Source organism: Triticum urartu, chromosome 7A, assembly GCF_056163025.1.
Source record: "Triticum urartu cultivar PI428250 chromosome 7A, HENAU_Tu73, whole genome shotgun sequence".
NCBI lineage: Eukaryota > Viridiplantae > Streptophyta > Magnoliopsida > Poales > Poaceae > Triticum > Triticum urartu.
The window spans coordinates 562,583,715-562,606,946 of NC_141879.1; positions in this window are offsets into that span (position 1 = coordinate 562,583,715).

A 23,232-nucleotide genomic window follows, 5' to 3' on the forward strand; every position below is an offset into this window, starting at 1 on the left:
AATTATTATCGTGAGCGCATACTTTCTGTTTTTTACAGCAGGATCAAATAACAATCACCCAAGAAGATCCTAAAGGCTTTACTTGGCACAAACACTACCTAAAACATAAAAAACAATCATAACAGAGGATAGATGATTTATTTATTACTAAACAGGAACAAAAATCAAGGAACAAAAATAAAATTGGGTTGCCTCCCAACAAGCACTGTCGTTTAACGCCCCTAGCTAGGCATAAAAGCAATAATAGATCTAAGCATTGTCATCTTTGGTATGCAATCCATATGTGGCTCTCATAATAGATTCATAAGGTAATTTAATTTTATTTCTAGGAAAGTTTTCCATGCCTTTCCTTAACGGAAATTGGAATCTAATATTTCCTTCTTTCATGTCAATAATTGCACCAATCGTTCTAAGGAAAAGTCTACCAAGAATAATAGGACATGTAGGATTGCAATCTATATCAAGAACAATGAAATCTACGGGCACATAATTCCTATTTGCAACAATAAGAACATCATTAATCCTTCCCATAGGTTTCTTAATGGTGGAATTCGCAAGATGCAAATTTAAAGAGCAATCATCAAATTCACGGAAACCTAACACATCACACAAAGTTTTTGGAATCATGGAGACACTAGCACCCAAATCACATAAAGCATAGCATTCATGATCTTTAATCTTAATTTTAATAGTAGGTTCCCACTCATCATAAAGTTTTCTAGGGATAGAAACTTCTAATTCAAGCTTTTCTTTATGGGATTGCATTATAGCATCAACAATGTGTTTAGTAAAAGTTTTATTTTGATCATAAGCATGAGGAAAATTTAGCATGGATTGCAACAAGGAAATACAATCTATCAAAGAGCAATTATCATAATTAAACTCCTTGAAATCCAAAATAGTGGGTTCATTGCTATGTAAAGTTTTGACCTCTTCAATCCCATTTTTTTTAACTTTTGCATCAAGATCTAAAAACTCTGAATCATTGGGACGCTTTTTAACTAAAGTTGACTCATCTCCAGTCCCATCTTTATAAAGATTCATATTGCCAAACAAAGACTTAATAGGAGATACACCAATCATTTTTAGATCTTCATCTTTATTATCCTCTAGATCTTCTAGCTTAGCGGCCATCTTATTAACTAAGGTGGCTTGCTTATCCGAAATTTGGCCTACTAAATTTTCAAGATGGGCAGATTGAGATTTCAAACCATAAAATTCCTTAGACATATCATCAAGCTCTTTATTCATGTACTCCATAAAACTTTTTTGTTCTTTAAGCTCGTTTCTGAAGAAATTATTATGCTCAAATTGCAAAGACATAAAGCTTCTAACGTTGTTCTCAATTTCTTCCAACCTTCTAAGGCGAGGATTAATGCTTTTAGGAAAGGCCATCAGGGCAAGCAGACACACAAGAGACAAGCGAAAGAAGGCGAACGGAAAAGAGGCAAATAAAATGGCAAGGGTGAAGTGGGGGAGAGGAAAACTAGAGGCAAATAGAAAATAATGTAATGCGAGGGATAAGAGTTTGTGATGGGTACTTGGTATGTCTTGACTTGAGTGTAGATCTCCCCGGCAACGGCGCCAGAAATCCTTCTTGCTACCTGTTGAGCATGCGTTGGTTTTCCCTTGAAGAGGAAAGGGTGATGCAGCAAAGTAGCGTAAGTATTTCCCTCAGTTTCTGAGAACCAAGGTATCAATCCAGTAGGAGACTACATGCAAATAGCCTAGTACCTGCACAAACAAATAAGAACCTTGCAACCAACGCGATAAAGGGGTTGCCAATCCCTTCACGGCCACTTGCAAAAGTTAGATCTGATAAAGATAATAAGATAAATATTTTTGGTATTTTTGTTCTATAGATTGGAAATAAAGATTGCAAAATAAATAGTAAACTAGAATTGTAGATCGGAAACTTATATGATGTAAAGTAGACCCAGGGGCCATAGGTTTCACTAGTGGCTTCTCTCATGATAGCATGTATTACGGTGGGTGAACAAATTACTGCCGAGCAATTGATAGAAAAGCGCATAGTTATGATGATATCTAGGCATGATCATGAACATAGGAATCACGTCCGTGTCAAGTAGACCGAAACGATTCTTCATCTACTACTATTACTCCACACATCGACCGCTATCCAGCATGCATCTAGTGTATTAAGTTCATAAGAACAGAGTAACGCATTAGGCAAGATGACATGATGTAGAGGGATAAACTCAAGCAATATGATATAAACCCCATCTTTTTATCCTCGATGGCAACAATACAATACGTGCCTTGCTGCCCTTGTTGTCACTGGAAAAGGACACCGCAAGATTGAACCCAAAGCTAAGCACTTCTCCCATTGCAAGAAAGATCAATCTAGTAGGCCAAACCAAACTGATAATTCGAAGAGACTTGCAAAGATATCAAATCATGCATATAAGAACTCGGATAAGAATCAAATATTTTTCATAGATAATCTTAATCATAAACCCACAATTCATCGGATCTCGGCAAACACACCACAAAAAGAATTACATCGAATAGATCTCCAAGAGCATCGAGGAGAACTTTGTATTGAGAACCAAAGAGAGAGAAGAAGCCATCTAGCTAATAACTATGGACCCGAAGGTCTGTGGTAAACTACTCACACATTATTAGAGAGGCTATGGTGTTGACGTAGAAGCCCTCCGTGATCGAATCCCCTGCCAGCAGATCACCGAAAAAGGTCCCCAAATGGGATCTCACCGGTACAGAAGGTTGCGGCGGTGGAAAAGTGGTTTCGTGGCTCCCTTGGATGTTTTCAGGGTATAAGAGTATATATAGGCGAAGGAAGTAGGTCAGTGGAGCTACGAGGGGCCCACGAGGGTGGGGGGTGCGCCGCCCTACCTCGTGGCCGCCTCGTTGCTTCCTTGACGTCCACTCCAAGTCTCCTGGATTGTGTTTGTTCCAAAAAGATCCTCGCGAAGGTTTCATTCCGTTTGGATTCCGTTTGATATTCCTTTTCTATGAAACAATGAAATAGGCAAAAAACAACAACTGGCACTGGGCCTCCGGTTAATAGGTTAGTCCCAAAAATAATATAAAAGTGCATATTAAAGCCCATTAAACATCCAAAACAGATAATATAATAGCATGGAACAATCAAAAATTATAGATACGTTGGAGACGTATCAATGTATAGGACGAAGAATTAGGTCAGGGGAGTCACAAGGGGCCCACAAGGCAGGGGCGCGCCCTCCTCCCTTGTGGCCGCCTCTTGGCTCTTCCGACTTGATCTCCAAGTCTCCTGGGTGTCTTCTATTCCAAGAAAAATCATCATGGAGGTTTTATTCCGTTTGGGCCCCGTTTGGTATTCCTTTTCTGTGAAACTCAAAAACAAGGAAAAATAGAAACTGGAATTGGGCTCTAGGTTAATAGGTTAGTCCCAAAAATAATATAAAATAGCATATTAATGCACATAAAACATCCAAAACAGGTAATATAATAGCATGGAACAATAAAAAAGTTATAGATACGTTGGAGACGTATCAGTCACAAGCCTCTGCATTTACAGGTTGCTAAAGGAGACTTATTAAATACAAGCACAAACAATGATTGTGGGATATTTCAACATAAGACAGCCAAGGCGGGTCTAGTCGCATGCATTGATCAAAAAATCTTTCCAACCCACAGGGTGATAAGTGTTCACGCAAAAGTTAATGTGCACGAAGGCACGGCAAGGGCAACCAAGTGTTTTGCTATTACATGGCTATAGCTGAGCCCAGAGTATTCAAAGTTTTGTGGCAGAGTGTAGAACTACTCCTGCAAGTCAGCTTTTGTACTATTCGGGTTAGCCCCTTGATAACCACCCACAATTGACGCCTCCGTGTTATCCTGCGCCGACTTTTTTGCTTCTTGGATCTAAAGGTTCACTACTGTAGGATGCTGCTAACGCGACACTATGATCTGAGAACCTTTGAAAAAACTATGTGTGATGCATTAATCGCAAATGGTGATGTAAAAAACGTCAAAAATAATGCAAAACATTTGCGATGAAGGATACATCAAACTCAGTTCAGATTTTAGTTGCGTGTGTGATGCAGGACATACGGTTGATCCATACAAACTGTTTACGATGAGACAGAACAACAGAAACGGGCAGCCATATCAAGGTGTGTGTGATATACGGCATACAGTTCGCTCAGATGAACTGTTTGCTATTAGGGAATGCAACAGAAGCGGTTAGCCACATCAAGGTGTGTGTGATATACAACATACGATTCACTCAGGCGAACTGTTTCCGATTAGGGAACACAACAGAAACGGTTCAACTTAACAAGATGTGTGTGATATGCGATAGACAGTTCACATAGATGAACTATTTGCGATGAGCCAAAAAACACAAACGATTCATGTAAACAAGATGTGTGTGATATGCGGCAAACATCCCACTCGGATGAATTGTTTGTGATGAGAAAATATGACACAGACGGTTTCTAGAGTTAATTCGTGTGCAATTCTGTGTGTACTAAAAACTTTGAAAAATGCATACTAGTTGCTTGCGATGGCTGAGTATCGCACACGATGCGTGTGCGAGTACTCGTGTGCGATGATTAGTAAGTTACACATACATTTCCTTATGTTAACACGTGTCCGGTAACATGTGACACTACATATGGTTGTCGGGTTGTGTGCTCAAGTCTTCCCGCGCTCCAGTGAAGGCTTCTCGCGCTACAGCGAAGGCTTCCCGCGCTCCACATGAGTAATTGTAAAATCCCCAATCCCCTAGCCAGCTGCTAGCTATAAATAACCACGGCAATGGCCGCCTGCGGCGGCTCGTTACTGATCCACTCGCTAGCTAGTTACCCACACATACCAATATACCCCCAATGGCCAACGACAGGATGGAGCTACGCGACAGGAATGGGCGCCCGAGATCATAGCTTAGGTTAATTAATTATACCTCCAGAGTCGTATGATTCTGGCTCTGGAGGTATAATTAATTAACATAATCTAAGATCAAACAACTAAAGCTTCTCCAACATGATCGTGCACCGGCCCCAACCACTAGCAAAGCACGCGCGGAGGGACGACGTGACCCGAGCAAGACTTGGCGCCAAAACGGCGAGTAGAGCACGCAGAGGGACGCGACCCGAGGGCACCTAAATGGCGAGTAGAGCGCGCGAAGGCACGTGAGCAGAGCGCGTCGGGGCCGCCTAGATGGCGAGCAAGCACATGCATAATTATTGCATATAGTAGATGAACAGAGCCAGGAATAGCTATCCAACAATATTATTTTCGACGCCATGCATTATTATATTCTTAGTTAAATCTAAGATCAAAGTTTGGTACTACAAAATACGAAGGGGGAAATAAAGAATAAACCATGACAGAGGTAGTACCTATACGAACACAAACGCCCAGTATGAAAGAAAATGTGGGTCAAACCCTAGTTGAAAAGAGGAACAATGTCTAACTCCAACTTACAAAAGGTACAAAAGCACGAGGATTCATTGTTCATCAGGTTTACACATAACCCAGATTGAACAGGGCAATAACCTCTAACTCAACCAAAGTTTTCGGCAGTCACAATCAAATGGATCGGTTTGATCCATAAAATCAAGATCCCGGTACAAAAGATCTACTGGTCCATGATGAAGACAAGTTGTTGTAAATATAAGCCGAGCATGATCAGAAGCCCTTAGGTCCAGCTGAAACTTCTTTGTATGTTGTTCCACATAGAGTTCTGTGAGAAATTTCTTGTTGAAAAATTTAATCCTCACGGACAATAGCACCCTCGCATTCAACGTGAAGAATGTGACAAAGCTAGTGTTTGCATTGTTGGATGCATATCCTTCCAGCGTTACTGTCTTCAAATGAATGTCATGAGATATGAGAAAATCCCGACGCTTCTTGAACCATTGATTGGTTATACCTTTTTCTCCATGTGTTAGTGCCTAAATAGAGATGAAGATTGAAAACAGTTAATGTCTAAAAAAGATTATGTTGAAAGAGCGATAGTTGAACGATTAATTATAGTACATTATATATGGGCTTTCAATATGCGTGAAATTGTCACCTTTATATACAAATTCTCCAGACATGGAAAGCATTGCAGCAAGGCAATAATGATGTTCAGATTAAAACACCACATACTGATATATAAGGTCTTGATAGAATCCACCACCACTGATAGGATGGACAAGCTCTTCATTGAGCATAGAACATTATATTAGCACTGAAAGTGTACTCCAAGATGATACTTAACTTATGCGCACAAACGAAAAATGCAAATTACAAAAGTGTACATGAATAATATACAGTACCTCAATAGGTGTGGAGGCAAACACCATCTCTGCACCCAAGGTCTCTAATTTAGGCGTAGAGACCAAAGTTATTTGCGAAGGTTTATAACAACAATCAAGGAGCAACCTTTGAAATGAAGGGGCATCTTCGGTGATGAGCTCCTGTCCTTCCAAACGAATTCCAATGCTTACAAGGTGAGGCGACTTTATTTTAAGACAAGGGATATGGATTCCATTTCCAAAAACAAGCACCAAACGCTCCAGGGCAGGGCAACTGGAGTGGATGATGTTGTGCAGTGAGGCCTCCAACAGATGAACCAACACAAGCGCAAGTTTTTTCAATAGTTGGAGTCGAAACATTTGTACCAAATTGTCTGCTAGATGGCACCGGTCAAGGCGGCAGTGTGGAGAGAGGAGGAAAACCATGACATGGGCATCGGTGGTGAGGGCACAAATGCAGCTCTTGGTGGTAACCTATCGTTGTAGCCATGGTAAAACTCAAGCTGCTGGAGTTTATCGAATTGATGGGATGTCAGCCAGGCGGCCACCATGCAGGTATGTTCAGCAGGTAGCATGTCGGGATGTAGATGTGTTGAACGGAGCCCTGGTGGGAGGAGATGATGGCTCTGGGGAGTTCAGAATCATCATCGACAGATAGCTGACAACAGTCGAGATTAAGAGGCACGGCGCTCCAGAGAGTGCGGCACCGCGAGATGCGAGGACTTGTTTGCGACATCCATCCTTGGTGGGGAGAAGGAAGATGATCTCCCCAAGGATGCCGTCTAGGAGATCACTGATGCGGTCCGCCGGAGATTCTACTGGTTCCTCAGGTCCAGGGGTGTGGCCGCTTCTGGCCACGCAGCCGGGTCCAAGATCTACATCCGAGGGCGGCGCTGGCTGGAGCCTCATGTGAGTATATACCAATCTAAAAGAAAAAAATGCAGAAACATACATGTAGGACATTCAAAATCAATTCTCAAGATCGGTAAGAAAAAAGGAACAAACATACATGTAGGACATTCAAAATCAATTCTCAAGATCTGGCCACGAATTATTAGCACGCACGCTAACCCTAGTCGGATTATTAACAAAAATCATTTGTACAGAACAAACAATTAATCACTAACCCTATACGGATAACTTTCAAACAATCAATATATTATGTGCATCTAACAGATCTTAATTACTCTGATTTCATGGACGGGGAGAACATAACCATAGGATTTGTATTCTAACAAAATTAGAGAGGGGGGAGTAATCAGAGAAAACACATGATATGTTTGTCACACAAATGGGTATATAGATTACTAAACGGTTTTCCGTCGGAGTCATAGTCATTGCCGGAGTTGCTATTGACCTCCGGCTCTGGCTGGGGGGGGGGGGGGGCACGACGACACCGATGAGGTCAAGGTTGTGCTGCTGCCCGGGTGAGACCTTGTCGGCGGTGACGGTAACCTCTGTGCCCAGCTTCACGTGTTGCGCGGGTGCTTCACCAGCCCCGGCGTCGCCACTCCCTTTGATGGTGCGCGTCGGTGGCATCTTCATACACTCCAGAGTTCAGACATTGGTGACCACTGTGGACCGAGGGTGCGGCCGCCTATTATGGCCGACGGCTCGGGCGCGCAATTAATACGGACCAGTGGGAGCGAGGCGGGTGGTGGTCAAAGGCGGCCTCGCCTCCCGGTGAGCCTGTGCGGCGGACTTCTGCCATTTCTACCATCATTTCACACAGCTACTCGCACGCCTCTCGGTGACACTGCGTAGCGAAAACGCCTCCCGTCAATACGCACACCTGCACGCACACCTCCTGATCTGCCTGCGCGGCGGATTGCTCGCATGCGTCCCGTCAACTCACGCTTGCTCGCACGGCACATAAGGCGTGTGGCAGCACATATTTTTTTGTTTATTGATGATTCATTCTGCCACTATACTTCTTAACCGAAGCATGGCACGGTATAACACACATGGTCCCAATAAATAATCCGTACGAGATATTGGTTGCTAGTTATTAACAATCTTCCGTTTGTAAGAAGATTATATCAAAATGTGTCTCAAGTTTGATGGAAAAATACAATATCACAATCTACTAGTGTCCATATATGACATCACGATAAGTTTCATGAATTTCAACTAAGTTTTGGATTTACTGAATTTTAAAAATCTATATTCTCACTGTTTTGAAATCTCTTGCATGGGGAAACATGCACCCAGGGACACATGTGGTTTTGCAATCATTTTGGTGCACATGTAGCTCAAATTTGATTTTTGCACATTAAATCCCTAGGAAATCAATCAATGTATAAAAATGGTCGAATGATGTCTGTTTTTTTAATTTTAACACGACACTCCTTTGGTCACATGTTCACTGTAGAAAAAAAATTGACATGCCTCAGAGTGGCTGTGGTGGTGCGGGATGTGTGTGTCTGTGTGTGGGGGTGGGGGGAGGGGTCCGGCAGTACACTACGAGTCGTGAACCTCCGTGTGGGATTATTGATCATTTTGTGAGTCATATATGTCACATCAAAGTTGTGAATTGGTCATTTAAAGCATTACACAACCCTTTCATACATTGCTGGTCCTCTCGGAAACTCTCCCTCGTGCGGTTATCAGCAACGTGCCCATTCGTTAGCCCGCAAAGGTTTTCAGTTTCCACCAACAATGAGTGGCATTTGACCAAAAGGTGGATTCATCTTGGCATGTGTGTGGTGTGGATCATGATAAGATTCCATATCAAAGTTCGGGCATGTGCGTACACGTGAGTCCCTCCCACTGTCTTGAAGTGAGGGGGCTAAGCATCATGGTGTAGTGCGTTTCCGGTTTATGAAGCATGTGCCGCGTCAAAGTTGTGCATTGAGTATTCAAACATCACATAACACACAGGTACATGCACGCGGTGGTTTTATCCTATGACACTCACTCGCGTGTGATGACCCACAAGTATATGGGATCAATCGTAATCCTTTCTATAAGTAAGAGTGTCGAACCCAACGAGGAGCAGAAGAAAATGACTAGTTTTCAGGAAGGTATTCTCCGCAAGCATTGAAATTATAAGTAACGAGTAGTTTCATAGCAGGATAATTTGTAACGAGCAAGTAACGGTAATGGTAACAAAATTTCAGCAAGGTAGCCCAATCCTTTTGTGACAAAGGACAGGCCAAAACGGTCTCTTATGATAAGCAAAGCATTCTTGAGGGTAAACGAAAATTTCATCTAGCCACTTTCATCATGTTGGTTTGATTCGTATTCGCTACTTTGATAATTTGATATGTGCGATTATCTGATCCGATGAGCGTCACTTCCCCTAGTGCAAAAGCCCAAGGGCAATAGAGGAGGCCTTATTTAACACTAAATGCCTAAAACAGTCATCCATCTTTCGCATAGGCAGCAATAGACTGGGTTGGCCCATCAACAGTGAAAAGGGCCGATGTTTTTACTTTTTACTGGTTTGTTTTCCTTTTTACGCTTCCTTTTTATCATTTCTTATTTGTCAAAATTTATATCTGTAAACGCTAAAAATTTCCAAAAAACAATCATAGTTTCAAAACATGCTTCAAAACATCCATTCTAACAAAAAAATGTCCCCGTACTAAAAAAATGTTCATGTTTCAAATTTTGAATGGAATTTCCAAAAAATAACGTGTTTTCAAAAATTGTTCACAAATTATTAAAACTCAGGGTATCTCAACTTTTCTTCTTGTTTTTAAAATGCAAACAATTGTTGAATTAACCGAATAAGTTTCTAAAATTTTGAGTACTTTTTGGTATTTCAAATAATTCTAAGAATGCCCTCATTTTTTTAAATGCCAAACATTTTATGAAAAAACAAACAGTGTTTGCATTCGTGAACCAGATGTGAAGACAATATTTGAAAATGATAATAGTTTTCAAAAAAATTGAACATTTTATAAATTTCCAAAAAAAATTGTGAAAAAATTGAAAATGGGAGTTTTATTTGCAGAATCTGATTCTTTTTGGAAAACTTCGAAGATTCTTCAAACACAAATACTTTAGATAAATATAAAAATATTTAAAACAAATTATTTTGAAAATCATGCACTTCTTGAATTTATGAGATTTTAAAAAACAAGAACACTTTTTGGAAAATAAAATTAAGTAAAAGTGAAACAAAAAAACAAATGTAAACAAAAAACGAAAAGAAAAAATCTATTAAAGAAATAAAACAGAAAAGAAACCCAATTAATAAACCGATAAAAACTAGAGCCGGAATCATCAAGAAGGTTCTTAGGCCCTGTTTGGTTCATAAGTCTTAGGACTTTTTTTAGTCCCAACTTATAAGTCTCAAGTCCCTAAAAAGTGCCTACCTGTTTGGTTCATGGGGCTTAACATGGACTAAAAGACCATATTATAACTATAAGCTCCTATAAACCCTTCCTTGAGAGTCTTATTTCATAAGTCCCAAATGCCCACTTTAAGTCCCTATAAGTCCCTCCTGTTTAGTTTAGATGGAACTTATAGGGACTTTTTTAAGTCCCTAGACCAATAAGGGCCAGTTCTTTTGGGCAATTCTTCGAGAATTGACCCCCTCCCCAGCTTCTCCCAGAATTGTCACTTCATCTTTTTTTACAATTCCTAGCTAGTTAAAATCTAATTAGCTAGGAAATGTAACAAAATATAGAGTGGCAATTTTGGAAGAAGCTGGGGAGGGGGTTAATTCTTGGAGAATTGTCCAAACAAACTGGCCCTAAGTCCCTGGAAACAAACATCCTCTTAAATTAAGAGAAGCGTACACGTTTGATGGAAACTAGAGGTGGAATCCCAACCGATCGCTAGCTCGTGCCTTGTGTGTGAGTGATCGGCACGTTGACTCTTAATGAGTCAAATAAAGAATTCGAGCCTTGTCGTTAGTGCTCCGCTGTGGCTTGCCTTAGTAGGCCAGCAAAATAGAGCACTTTGGAAAGCAAATATAGTTGATTCAGTCCGGTTTTAATAAGGTCCATGGTTTTTTATGTGTTGATTTTTTTAACAATTTTCACTATTTTATCGATTTTTGTTTCTTGTCTGTTTTGTTTGTTCCTTTTTTTCTTCGATTTTCTTCAGTTTTTCTTGTTCTCGGTTTTCAAAGGTTTCTTCAGGTTTTTTCAACACATGTCTATTTTTAATACACACTTTATATTTTGCTTAAGCATGTGTAACATTTTTGTGATACATGTTGCACATTTTTTTAATATATGATTTGCAATTTTCAAAATACCTATTTTGGAATTATTATTTTAGAATACTTATTAAAACACCATCTGCATGATGAAGGTTATTTCCATGGCCTGATTTTTTTTCAAACTAGGTGATTTTTTTAAAAGCCCTAAACATATTTTGGAAAGGTGTTCAGATTTTTTTCAATGTCACGTATTGAATTGTATGAAATATTTCCTCTGAATTATGTGACTATTTGTTTACATTGTATAAACATTTTTTCCAAATCTCATGAATAGTTTTTGAACTGCAAGAATTTCCAAAAATATTTCAGTACATTAATTTTGCATTTTGGAAATATAAGTAATATTAATAAAAAAAGAGGGAAACAAAAGTGTGATGGAGAGGAGAGCTACTCTTGCGCTGCACCGGCCTTTTATTTCTGCGCCTGAGGCGAGCCCACCCTGCATCTGATGGAAACCTCGTATTTGTTGCTGCATTGTAAAAATCCTAACGAAAGTGGCGTGCTAGTAAGCAAACGAAATCACGAACGCCCGTTTTGGATGCATGTAAATATCCAATGGAGGTGCTGCGTGTTTGCGACTAATATGCTGCGCGGACATTTAATAATTAAATTTAGCGGCAGAACAAAAAACCTTCCGATTTTTTCCAAACATTTCTCGGAATTTAAAATATTTATTATTATTCCCAACTCGAGCACAATATGTTTTTTCAATGTGTTTTTTTTCATTTTTGAATAAAATTTGAAAAATGGGATAATTTTATAAAATTACCGAACAAAATTTTAAACTTAGGAACAGAATTTGAAAACATGAATATTTCAGGACACATTTTCTAGATCCCCAAAACAATTTTTAATAACATGAGCTTTTCTCGAACAAAATTTCAAAAGGGAATACATTTAAAGTTTGAACAATTTATGTAAAACGCAAACATTTTTCGAAAATTATGAATACTTTTCAAAAAATACGAGCATATTTTTAAAAAATAAAAAAAACTAATCTTGAAAAATAAAAAGGGAAATTAAACAAAAAAACAAAAACAAAAGAACAAAAAAAGGAAAAGAAAAGATAGAAAAACGAGAGTGGGACAGCCCAACTCCTGTCGCTTGTGTTAGTTCTGTCTGCGAATGGTGAACCTCATAATCTCTATTTTTAATGGATGAGTTGGTGAATAGTCTACGCGGTTTATTTTCGTTGGGTTTTTTTCGTCTCTCCTCCCACCACCCCCTCCCACTCTGGTCCATCGGTTTATTTTTCTCTCCGCTCTTTATTACAACCAGAACTTTCCTAACGTATAACAAATCACAGATCTAACTTCCTTAAATTATGCAAATCAATCGATTCCTTTTTGGTTCAATTTGTCTTAAGAAACAAATAACAGATTTTCAGGAAACAAATAATACATTTTAATCTAATTTTCCTAACTTATCTAAATCAATCGATTTCTCTTATTAGTGAAATTTGTTTTAGGAAACAAATAACAGACAGGTCACAACTTTCCTCTCAATAAATAGTTTCTTAACATTTGCAAACTTTCCTAATCAGACACGTCACAAACGGGCAGGTACTAATATCACGTTACCAAACAATAAAACCCCATTTGTATAGAAATCAGTTCAAAAATCCTAACTTTCCTAAATTTTTACCTTTCCTTGATAACAACCAATATTTCCTATGTTTCCCACCTATTGAAGAAAATCACCCCTCCATCGATATTAGCATTTTTTTGGAATGAGATCTCCGGGTTATGATTTTTTTTGTGATTCTTTTCAACTGTGACCTCTCCTTCCACTCTGGCTCCTTCTCGCATAAACACCTCCACCACAGCCAGGTGACACCATCCCAGACCTCCTGCCTCTCCACATCTTCTCCGCCACCTCCTTCTCGTACTCCATTAACAATCCCTCTGCCACATTTGTCCACGGCGGTGTCGAGGGCATGGCGCAGCAGCGTAGCAGCGGTAGAGCGGCGCATAGCAGCAGGAAGTTGTTGGGGAACGTAGCAGAAATTCAAAATTTTCCTACGTGTCACCAAGATCTATCTATGGAGAAACTAGCAACGAGGGGAAGGAGAGTGCATCTACATACCCTTGTAGATCGCTAAGCGGAAACGTTCAAGAGAACGGGGTTGATGGAGTCGTACTCGTCGTGATCCAAATCACCGATGACCAAGTGTCGAATGGACGGCACCTCCACGTTCAACACACGTACATCCCGGTGACGTCTCCCATGCCTTGATCCAGCAAGGAGAGAGGGAGAGGTTGAGGAAGACTCCATCCAGCAGCAGCACAACGGCGTGGTGGTGATGGAGGAGCGTGGCTATCCTGCAGGGCTTCGCCAAGCACCACGGGAGAGGAGGAGATGTTGGAGAAGGGAGAAGGAGGCAACCAAAGGCATGGATGAAAGAGCCCTCCTTCCCCCACTATATATAGGAGGGCCAAGGGGGGCGCCGGCCCTAGGAGATCCAATCTCCTAGGGGGGGCGGCGGCCAGGGAGGTTTCCCTCCCCCCCCCCCCCCAAGGCACCTAGGAGGTGCCTTCCACTATTGGGACTCTTCCCTTTTGTGAAACCCTAGGCGCATGGGCCCCTTGGGGCTGGTGCCCTTGGCCCATGTAGGCCAAGGCGCACCCCCTATAGCCCATGTGCCCCCCCGGGGCAGGTGGCCCCACTTGGTGGACCCCCGGGACCCTCCCGGTGGTCCCGGTACATTACCGATAAACCCCGAAACCTTTCCGGTGACCAAAACAGGACTTCCCATATATAAATCTTTACCTCCGGACCATTCCGGAACTCCTCGTGACGTCCGGGATCTCATCCGGGACTCCGAACAACATTCGGTAACCACATACAAACTTCCTTTATAACCCCAGCGTCATCGAACCTTAAGTGTGTAGACCCTACGGGTTCGGGAGACATGCAGACATGACCGAGACGTTCTCCGGTCAATAACCAACAGCGGGATCTGGATACCCATGTTGGCTCCCACATGTTCCACGATGATCTCATCGGATGAACCACGATGTCAAGGACTTAATCAATCCCGTATACAATTCCCTTTGTCTAGCGGTACGATACTTGCCCGAGATTCGATCGTTGGTATCCCTATACCTTGTTCAATCTCGTTACCGGCAAGTCTCTTTACTCGTTCCGTAACACATCATCCCGTGATCAACTCCTTGATCACATTGTGCACATTATGATGATGTCCTACCGAGTGGGCCCAGAGATACCTCTCCGCTTACACGGAGTGACAAATCCCAGTCTCGATTCGTGCCAACCCAACAGACACTTTCGGAGATACCTGTAATGTACCTTTATAGCCACCCAGTTACGTTGTGACGTTTGGCACACCCAAAGCACTCCTACGGTATCCGGGAGTTGCACAATCTCATGGTCTAAGGAAATGATACTTGACATTAGAAAAGCTATAGCATACGAACTACACGATCTAGTGCTATGCTTAGGATTGGGTCTTGTCCATCACATCATTCTCCTAATGATGTGATCCCGTTATCAACGACATCCAATGTCCATGGTCAGGAAACCGTAACCATCTATTGATCAACGAGCTAGTCAACTAGAGGCTTACCAGGGACATGGTGTTGTCTATGTATCCACACATGTATCTGAGTTTCCTATCAATACAATTATAGCATGGATAATAAACGATTATCATGAACAAGGAAATATAATAATAACTTATTTATTATTGCCTCTAGGGCATATTTCCAACAGTCTCCCACTTGCACTAGAGTCAATAATCTAGTTCACATCGCCATGTGATTAACACTCACGGGTCACATCGCCATGTGACTAACACCCAAGAGTTTACTAGAGTCAGTAGTCTAGTTCACATCACTATGTGATTAACACTCAATGAGTTCTGGGTTTGATCATGTTGCTTGTGAGAGAGGTTTTAGTCAACGGGTCTGAACCTTTCAGATCCGTGTGTGCTTTACAAACCTTTATGTCATCTCCTAGATGCAGCTACCACGCTCTATTTGGAGCCATTTCAAATAACTATTCTACTTGGAGTTATTCTAAATTGTTGCTCCATTATACGTATCCGGTATCTCTACTCAGAGCTATCCGGATAGGTGTTAAGCTTGCATCGTCGTAACTCTTTACGTCGAACTCTTCATCACCTCCATAACCGGGAAAATTCCTTAGTCCACTAGTTACTAAGGATAACTTTGACCGCTGTACTGTGATCCATTCTTGGATCACTCTTGTACCCCTTGACTGACTCATGGCAAGGCACACTTCAGGTGCGGTACACAGCATAGCATACTGTAGAGCCTATGTCTTAAGCATAGGGGACGACCTTCGTCCTTTCTCTCTATTCTGCCGTGGTCGAGCTTTAAGTCTTAACTTCATACCTTACAACTCAGGCAAGAACTCCTTCTTTGACTGATCCATCTTGAACACCTTCAAGATCATATCAAGGTATGTGCTCATTTGAAAGTACCATTAAGCGTTTTGATCTATCCTTATAGATCTTGATGCTCAATGTTCAAATAGCTTAATCCAGGCTTTCCATTGAAAAACACTTTCCAAATAACCCTATATGCTTTCAAGAAATTCTACGTCATTTCTGATCCACAATATGTCAATAACATATACTTATCAGAAATTCTATAGTGCTCCCACTCACTTCTTTGGAAATACAAGTTTCTCATAAACTTTGTATACACCCAAAATCTTTGATCATCTCATCAAAGCATACATTCCAACTCCGAGATGCTTACTCCAGTCCTCAGAAGGATAGCTGGAGCTTTGCATACTTATTAGCATCTTTCAGGATTGACAAAACCTTCCGGTTGTATCACATACAACCTTTCCTTAAGAAAATCGTCGAGGAAACAATGTTTTGACATCCTATCTGCAAGATTTCATAAATAATGCAGTAATCGCTAATATAATTCCAATAGACTCTTAGCATCGCTACGAGTGAGAAAGTCTCATCGTAGTCAACTCCTTGAACTTGTCGGAAAACATCTTAACAACAAGTCGAGCTTTCTTAATGGTGATACTTACCATCATTGTCCGTCTTCCTTTTAAAATCCATCTGTACTCAACAGCCTTACGACCATCGAGCCATTCTGCCAAAGTCTACACTTTGTTTTCATACATGGATCCTCTCTCGGATTTTATGGCCTCAAGCCATTTATCGGAATCCGGGCCCACCATCGCTTCTCCATAGCTCGTAGGTTCATTGTTGTCTAGCAACATGCCTTCTAAGACAGGATTACGTACCACTCTGAAGTAGTACGCATCCTTGTCATCCTACGAGGTTTGGGAGTGACTTGATCCGAAGTTTCATGATCACTATCATAAGCTTCCACTTCAATTGGTGTAGGTTCCACAGGAACAACTCTTTGTGCCCTGCTATACACTAGTTGAAGAGACGGTTCAATAACCTCATCAAGTCTCCACCATCCTCCCACTCAATTCTTTCGAGAGAAACTTTTCCTCGAGAAAGGACCCAATTCTAGAAACAATCCCTTATTGCTTTCGGTTCTGAGATAGGAGGTATACCCAACTGTTTTGGGTGTCCTATGAAGATGCATTTATCCGCTTTGGGTTCGAGCTTATCAGCCTGAAACTTTTTCACATAAGCGTCGCAGCCCCAAACTTTTAAGAAATGACAGCTTAGGTTTCCCTAAACCATAGTTCATACGGTGTCATCTCATCGGAATTACGTGGTGCCCTATTTAAAGTGAATGTGGTTGTCTCTAATGCCTAACCCATAAACTATCGTGGTAATTCGATAAGAGACATCATGGTATGCATCATATCCAATAAGGTGCAGTTATGATGTTCGGACACACCATCACACTATGGTGTTCCAGGCTGTATTAGTTGTGAAACAATTTCCACAATGTCTTAATTCTGTGCCAAACTCGTAATTCAGATATTCATCTCTATGATCATATCATAGATATTTTATCCTCTTTTCACGACGATCTTTCAACTTCACCCTGAAATTACTTGAACCTTTCAATAATTCAGACTCGTGATTTATCAAGTAAATGTACTCAACATCTACTCAAATCATCTGTGAAGTAAGAACATAACGATATCCACTACACGCCTCAGCACTCATTGGACTGCACACATCAAAATGTATTTCTTCCAACAAGTTGCTTTCTAGTTCCATTTTACTGAAACCGAGGATTTCAGTCATCTTGCCCATGTGGTATGATTTGCATGTCTCAAGTGATTCAAGATCAAGTGAGTTCAAACGGTCCATTTGCATGGAGTTTCTTCATGCATATACACCAATAGACATGGTTCGCATGTCTCAAACTTTTCAAAAACGAGTGAGCCCAAAGATCCATCAACATGGAGCTTCTTCATGTGTTTTATACCGATATGACTTAAGTGGCAGTGCCACAAGTAGGTGGTACTATCTTATATCTTTTGGCATGAACATGTGTATCACTACGATCGAGATTCAATGAACCATTCATTTTAGGTGTAAGACCATTGAAGGTATTATTCAAATAAACAGAGTAACCGTTATTCTCCTTAAATGAATAACCGTATTGCGATAGACATAATCCAATCATGTCAATGCTCAACGCAAACACCAATCTCGATGGTAGAGGGAGCGTGCGATGCTTGATCATATCAACATTGGAAACACTTCCAACACATATCGTCAGCTCACCTTTAGCTAGTCTCCGTTTATTCCGTAGCTTTTATTTCGAGTTACTAACACTTAGCAACCGAACCGGTATCTAATACCCTGGTGCTACTAGGAGTACTAGTAAAGTACACATCAACACAATGTATATCCAATATACTTCTATCGACCTTGCCAGCCTTCTAATCTACCAAGTATCTAGGGTAATTCTGCTCCGGCGGCTGTTCCCCTTATTACAGAAGCACTTAGTCTCGGGCTTGTGTTCAACCTTGGGTTTCTTCACTAGAGCGGCAGCTGAATTGCCGTTTCATGAAGTATCCCTTCTTGCCCTTGCCCTTCTTGAAACTAGTGGTTTCTTCAACCATCAACAATTGATGCTCCTTCTTGATTTCTACTTTTGTGGTGTCAAACATCGCGAATATCTCAAGGATCATCATATATGTCCCTGATGTATTATAGTTCATCACGAAGCTCTAGCAGCTTGCTGGTAATGACTTCGGAGAAACATCACTATCTCATCTATAAGATCAACTCCCACTTGATTCAAATGATTGCTGTACTCAGACAATCTGAGCACAAGCTCAACAATTGAGCTTTTCTCCCTTAGTTTGCAGGCTAAGAAAATCGTCGAAGGTCTTATACCTCTTGACGTGGGCACGAGCCTGAAATCCCAATTTCAGTCCTCAAAACATCTCATATGTTTCGCGACGTTTCAAAAACGTCTTCGGTGCCTCAACTCTAAGCCGTTTAACTGAACTATCACGTAGTTATCAAAACGTGTATGTCAGATGTTCGCAACATCCACAGACGACGTTCGAGGTTCAGCACACTGAGCGGTGCATTAAGGACATAAGCCTTCTATGAAGCAATGAGGACAATCCTCAGTTTACGGACCTAGTCCGCATAATTGCTACTATCAACTTTCAACTAAATTTTCTCTAGGAACATATCTAAACAGTAGAAATAAAGCGCGAGCTTCGACATAATTTGCGAAGACCTTTTGACTATGTTTAGGATAATTAAGTTCATCTTATGAACTCCCACTTAGATAAACATCCCTCTAGCTATCTAAGTGATTACATGATCCGAATCAACTAGGCCGTGTCCGATCATCACGTGAGACGGACTAGTCATCATCGGTGAACATCTTCATGTTGATCGTATCTACCATACGACTCATGCTCGACCTTTCGGTCTTCTGTGTTCCGAGGCCATGTCTGTACATGCTAGGCTCGTCAAGTCAACCTAAGTGTTTCCCGTGTGTAAATATGGCTTACACCCGTTGTATGTGAACGTAAGGATCTATCACACCCGATCATCACGTGGTGCTTCGAAACGATGAACTTTCGCAACGGTTTACAGTTAGGGGGAACACCTTCTTGAAATTTTAGTGAGGGATCATCTTATTTACTACCGTCGTTCTAAGTAAACAAGATGTATAAACATGATAAACATCACATGCAATCAAATAATAGTGACATGATATGGCCAATATCATATAGCTCCTTTGATCTCCATCTTGGGGCTCCATGATCATCTTGTCACCGGCATGACACCATGATCTCCATCATCGTGTCTTCTTGAAGTTGTCTCGTCATCTATTACTTCTACTACTATGGCTAACGCTTTAGCAATAAAGTAAAGTAATTACATGACGTTTAAGTTGACACGCAGGTCATAAATAAATAAAGACAACTCCTATGGCTCCTGCCGGTTGTCATACTCATCGACATGCAAGTCGTGATACCTATTACAAGAACATGATCAATCTCATACATCACATATATCATTCATCACATCCTTTTGGCCATATCACATCACATAGCATACCCTGCAAAAACAAGTTAGACGTCCTCTAATTGTTGTTTGCATGTTTTACGTGGCTGCTATGGGTTTCTAGCAAGAACGTTTCTTACCTACGCAAAGACCATAACGTGATATGCCAATTGCTATTTACCCTTCATAAGGACCCTGTTCATCGAATCCGATCCGACTAAAGTGGGAGAGACAGACACCCGCCAGCCACCTTATGCAACTAGTGCATGTTTGTCGGTGGAACCGGTCTCACGTAAGCGTACGTGTAAGGTTGGTCCGGGCCGCTTCATCCCACGATGCCGCCGAATCAAGATAAGACTAGTAACGGCAAGCATATTGAACAAAATCAACGCCCACAACTACTTTGTGTTCTACTCGTGCATAGAATCTACGCAATAGACCTAGCTCATGATGCCACTGTTGGGGAACGTAGCAGAAATTCAAAATTTTCCTACGTGTCACCAAGATCTATCTATGGAGAAACTAGCAACGAGGGGAAGGATAGTGCATCTACATACCCTTGTAGATTGCTAAGCGGAAGCGTTCAAGAGAACGGGGTTGATGGAGTCGTACTCGTCGTGATCCAAATCACCGATGACCAAGTGCCGAACGGACGGCACCTCCGCGTTCAACACACGTACAGCCCGGTGACGTCTCCCATGCCTTGATCCAGCAAGGAGAGAGGGAGAGGTTGAGGAAGACTCCATCCAGCAGCAGCACAACGGTGTGGTGGTGATGGAGGAGCGTGGCTATCCTGCAGGGCTTCGCCAAGCACCACGGGAGAGGAGGAGATGTTGGAGAAGGGAGAAGGAGGCAACCAAAGGCATGGATGAAAGAGCCCTCCTTCCCCCACTATATATAGGAGGGCCAAGGGGGGGCGCCGGACCTAGGAGATCCAATCTCCTAGGGGGGGCGGCGGCCAGGGAGGTTTCCCTCCCCCCCAAGGCACCTAGGAGGTGCCTTCCACTATTGGGACTCTTCCCTTTTGTGAAACCCTAGGCGCATGGGCCCCTTGGGGCTGGTGCCCTTAGCCCATGTAGGCCAAGGCGCACCCCCTATAGCCCATGTGGCCCCCCGGGGCAGGTGGCCCCACTTGGTGGACCCCCGGGACCCTCCCGGTGGTCCCGGTACATTACCGATAAACCCCGAAACCTTTCCGGTGACCAAAACAGGACTTCCCATATATAAATCTTTACCTCCGGACCAGTCCGGAACTCCTCGTGACGTCCGGGATCTCATCCGAGACTCCGAACAATATTCGGTAACCACATACAAACTTCCTTTATAACCCCAGCGTCATTGAACCTTAAGTGTGTAGACCCTACGGGTTCGGGAGACATGCAGACATGACCGAGACGTTCTCCGGTCAATAACCAACAGCGGGATCTGGATACCCATGTTGGCTCCCACATGTTCCACGATGATCTCATCGGTTGAACCACGATGTCAAGGACTTAATCAATCCCGTATACAATTCCCTTTGTCTAGCGGTACGATACTTGCCCGAGATTCGATCGTCGGTATCCCTATACCTTGTTCAATCTCGTTACCGGCAAGTCTCTTTACTCGTTCCGTAACACATCATCCCGTGATCAACTCCTTGATCACATTGTGCACATTATGATGATGTCCTACCGAGTGGGCCCAGATATACCTCTCCGCTTACACGGAGTGACAAATCCCAGTCTCGATTCGTGCCAACCCAACAGACACTTTCGGAGATACCTGTAATGTACCTTTATAGCCACCCAGTTACGTTGTGACGTTTGGCACACCCAAAGCACTCCTACGGTATCCGGGAGTTGCACAATCTCATGGTCTAAGGAAATGATACTTGACATTAGAAAAGCTATAGCATACGAACTACACGATCTAGTGCTATGCTTAGGATTGGGTCTTGTCCATCACATCATTCTCCTAATGATGTGATCCCGTTATCAACGACATCCAATGTCCATGGTCAGGAAACCGTAACCATCTATTGATCAACGAGCTAGTCAACTAGAGGCTTACTAGGGACATGGTGTTGTCTATGTATCCACACATGTATCTGAGTTTCCTATCAATACAATTATAGCATGGATAATAAACGATTATCATGAACAAGGAAATATAATAATAACTTATTTATTATTGCCTCTAGGGCATATTTCCAACAGAAGTAGCATGCAATAGGCGAGGCGAGCGGCCGAAGGTGGAGGGCAGAGATGCGGCTGGCGTGGCTGAGGCGGCGGCCGGCAGAAGATGGCCACGACTGGAGGTGGCGCGAGGCAGGGGTGCGACAGCGGGGCGAGCGAAGGGATAGGCGGCAACAGATGGGGTGAATGCAGCCAGCGAGAGTGTGGCGCGCGGCCAGGGTGTGTGTCGCGCGGGGCATAGTGGTGCGGTGGCTGCGGCGAGCGCGACGGCAGTGGCGGGCGCGACCGACGCGGTGTAGCAGGGGCGTGGGCATGGAGAGGGAGTGGCCCCGCGGGCACGGAAGAAGAGCAGCAGGGTCGGGCATGGGCGTGCATAGGAGCAGGCATGTGCCACGGGGTCAATCCGAGGAGCTCGGTGGCTACAGAAAGTGCAATTATCCCTAGGTGGTTTTGGTAATTCCTAACAACATATAGCTCATTGAGCTAATGCTATTTCAAGATTAATATCTCAAAAAAGCTCAATGATTGGCATGGCATGGATGAGAAAAGTGGACCCCTCAAAATGCTAAGGACAAAGGATTGGCTCAAGCTCAAAGCTCAAGACTCTACATTTTCTATTTTAGTGATCCAAGATCACATTGAGTCTATAGGAAAAGCCAATACTATCAAGGAGGGATGAGGTGTTGCTTAATGAGGTTCTTGCTCAAAATGCTTAGTGATATGCTCCAAAATCCTCAACTACTTTCTAACATCCACATATGACCTATACCAAAAGTCAAACTCGGCCCCACCGATTTTTCCTATCCGGCGCCACTGAGTTTCAAATATCTTAGCCACTGCCACAAACCCTAGGAAAATCGGTCCCACCGATAGGGATCTCGGTCTCACCGACATGGGGTTGTAATCTCTCTGTTTCCCTTCATAACGTTTCGGTCGCACCGAGATGAGCGATCGGTCCCACCGAGATTGCAATGTAAACTCTTTGTTTTGCCTTCATAACATTTCGGTCTCACCGAGTTTACCTGACCAACTCTCTGGTTAGCTTATTTACAAAATCAGTCTCACCGAGATTACGTTATGCCCTAACCCTAATCATATCGGTCCTACCGAGTTGCATGTTGGTCCCATCGAAAACCCTAACGGTCACTAGCTTTGCTAAATAGGTCAGACCGAGTTTAACCATTC